The sequence below is a fragment of the Bombus vancouverensis genome, chromosome 16 (assembly GCF_051014615.1).
Source record: "Bombus vancouverensis nearcticus chromosome 16, iyBomVanc1_principal, whole genome shotgun sequence".
NCBI lineage: Eukaryota > Metazoa > Arthropoda > Insecta > Hymenoptera > Apidae > Bombus > Bombus vancouverensis.
This window is the reverse complement of record NC_134926.1, coordinates 141,990-145,000: the sequence shown is the minus strand read 5'-3', so window position 1 is coordinate 145,000 and position 3,011 is coordinate 141,990. Positions and strand designations below refer to the sequence as shown.

The window sequence follows — 3,011 nt, the reverse complement described above, 5'->3', positions numbered from 1 at the left end:
ATTCAGTGCTGGGCTAATTCCTGTTCGCTCGCCGCTACTAAGGAAATCCTTGTTAGTTTCTTTTCCTCCGCTTAGTAATATGCTTAAATTCAGCGGGTGATCTCGCCTACTCTGAGGTCGCTTCAACGTCACGACGCGAAACGAAAATTCGTTCGTGTCGTGTTTTGCGTAGACTCGCAGAAAACGAAAGCTCGGAAAGATTCGGCGCGAGAGAAGGTGGTGTGTGTATTTCTCTATGCGAAAATCGCCTCAAAGAGAAAAAAAAAATCGAATAGAAGGAGAACACTCTCTATTCGATATACAATATATATATATATGTATGTACGAGCGTTTTATGCATCTCGCCAAAGTGCCAAACTTCGTTCGTCGTATCATGTTCGAGCTAAGACTCACGCAAGACATCCGTGTAACGATCGTCCGGTTTTTAACGTCCGTCCTCTTTTTCTCCTACAGCCGTTTCTCTTCTCTCGACGATTCCAGCGGTTCCCGGTACGGGAACTCACGCAAGTGAAAAAGCGAGCGAGACGTACCGTCGGGTGTGTGTGTTCGGGGACTGGACGACCGGCGCGACGTTAGGATGCGCGGTCCAGCGATAGACGACGAAGAGGCATGGGATGACCAACACTCTCTTTTCTCTATTCTCGAAGCACCGAATTGCCATAAAAAAAAAATCACACGCGCGCACGACATAGTCGTACTCGCGTGTATACCTCGTCTCTCTCAAAGTTTTTTCTCGAGCCTCGCCAAAGGGGATCGTCTTCTTCCTCGTCTACGATCTCTCCGACGACGACCGTACGAACAACTTCGTAACGGACTCACATGCGCATCTTCCTCGGGTACAGAAACGCTGCGCAAAACACCTCGAGCTTGTAGTACAGCGGCACCCGTGTATAGCCGATCTTAGACACACGCTAGTTCGCACACGCATTACAAATATGTAAGATTTCCGACGAACGTGGCTTTGGGGGGCCAGGCGCGCGGGCAGTGAGATACACGACGACGGGGAAAATTCGTCCCGATACGAGTACGTGTACTCTCCGATCTCCGCGCGACGCTGGGGATCATACCTCCCTAAGTCGTCAGAGCGTTCGAAGAAATCTCGCGCGTGCGTTCCCGGATCTACGGCTGATACTTTCGGAGCTTGTAAAAAAGCACAGAGCGTGTAAAACGCAACGACGACCCATCGATGCGACGGTCCTCGTTGTTGTCAGTCGCTTTCGCGAAGAGACGGAGTGGGCATTCGATCCCTGGGGCTGTACGAGAGTCTTGAGAAAAGACGGTAGATTATGGCAAAGTTTCGCACGCCATCGAGTTTAGGTTTTTGGTTCTCTCTTCTCTCCTCTCTCGACCGAGTTCCCATATTTGCTTTCTCTCTCAGTCTCGCCAAATATAATATTCGTTTAAGACGACGTCGGGGGCGCGGACCTTCGTGCGTCGAACACCGGCAAACGTAGCATATATCGCCTGATATGAAAAAAAAATCGGTCACGAGGAGAACACTACGAGTATATACGTTCGATAACCGATACACGAAGCGGTGCATAAGCGGGCGGTCGCCCTCGTAAGGACGACTCACGACGCCGCGAGCACTCACGCAGGTCCGTGACGGTTCTCTCCGCTCTTATTCGTATCCCTTCGTATACCTTCGTCCGACTCGGAAACGTTCTCTTACAGTTTTTAAGAAGAACGACGGCGGGTTGTCAAGGCAAGAAGGGACAGAGAGAGACAGAGGTAGAGTTTCGTAGTCTCCCGTGAACACGATAGATTATATATCGAGCATGCGTACGACTTGCACGGTCTCTGCACGACCGCGACGAACGCCGACGAGCGTCCAACAATCGCTCGTACGTCGCGTATGTTCTCTCCGTCCGCTCTTATTCGTATCCTCGTTCTTGTACCTTCGTCCGACTCTGAAACGTTCTCTTATATAAAGAACGACGGCGGGTTGTTAAGGCAAGAAGGGACGGAGAGAGACAGATACGGAGAGTAACGATACGCAACGCAAGCAGTCTTAGGTTTACGTGAGCAACCCTCAGCCAGGCGTGGTCCAGGAATTGTATCCGTGGACCGCAATGTGCGTTCGAAATGTCGATGTTCATGTGTCCTGCAGTTCACACGTTGACGCGCAATTAGCTGCGTTCTTCATCGACCCACGAGCCAAGTGATCCACCGTTCAGGGTAATCTTTTATAAATTTTGCAACAGTTCAATACTCAAATGTACTCTTCTCGGTTCTAGCGAAGCCGAGTTCCGTCACGTTCGACCAACGGGAATCGAACGCGCAGAAGTCGCCATAGGATTGACGACACAAAAACGTTCGAAAAAAAAGAAACCGACGAACGCGCGAAGATACGCGCGTTCGCCGGCCGGGCGTAAAGTACATTATGATATATAACAACCATCGAGATCGAAGCTCCGTTCGTCAGGAAACGACGGGGATATATACACCCGATTCTGAATCCTCTGTACAGCACACGATCTCGCGAACGAGTAAGGACGGTGGCTAGCCCATGTTTTATATGTGTTTGATTCTACTCTCTCGTCCAATTATTCAAGAAACAGCGCGCGTGCATCTCTCCATCGTTCGGGTGATAGTAAAGATTCGATGGGATTTGCGCGGCCGTCCGCCTCGAGCGGTCTTTCGTCCCAATATCCAGAAGCAGAGTTTGAAAAACTCTAGCGACGGCACGGGTGTCCGACTCACGACATCGAGGTTTCGAAGCCGGCGATCCCCTCCGAACGGATGGCGACCACGCGACGACTGAAAGCATGAAAAATCGACGAAAGATAGAACACATCTCCGTTCGGGTGATGTTTTTTTTAAAAAAAAAAAACAAAAATTCGATGGTACTCGCAGCCATCGTCCTCGCGCGGTCTTTCGTCCCAACATCCAGAAGCAGAGTTTGAAAAGCTCTAGCGACGGCACGGGTGTCCGACTCACGACAACGAGGATAGACAGCCGGTTCCCTCCGAACGGGTTATGCGACGACGATAAACTCGATGAAACTTTAG

The 3,011-nt window shown here is 50.5% G+C and overlaps 1 non-coding gene and 1 pseudogene across 1 annotated transcript; both read right to left on the bottom strand.

The window, feature by feature from the left end:
* The window catches only part of LOC117162516 (large subunit ribosomal RNA), a 2,945-nt pseudogene extending 2,825 nt beyond the window's left edge, over positions 1–120 (bottom strand).
* Positions 121–2,026: 1,906 nt separating this feature from the next.
* On the bottom strand, positions 2,027–2,181 carry LOC143303821 (5.8S ribosomal RNA). Its single transcript, XR_013060472.1, has one exon. It is a non-coding gene; the product is annotated as a 5.8S ribosomal RNA (ribosomal RNA).
* Positions 2,182–3,011: the final 830 nt, after the last annotated feature.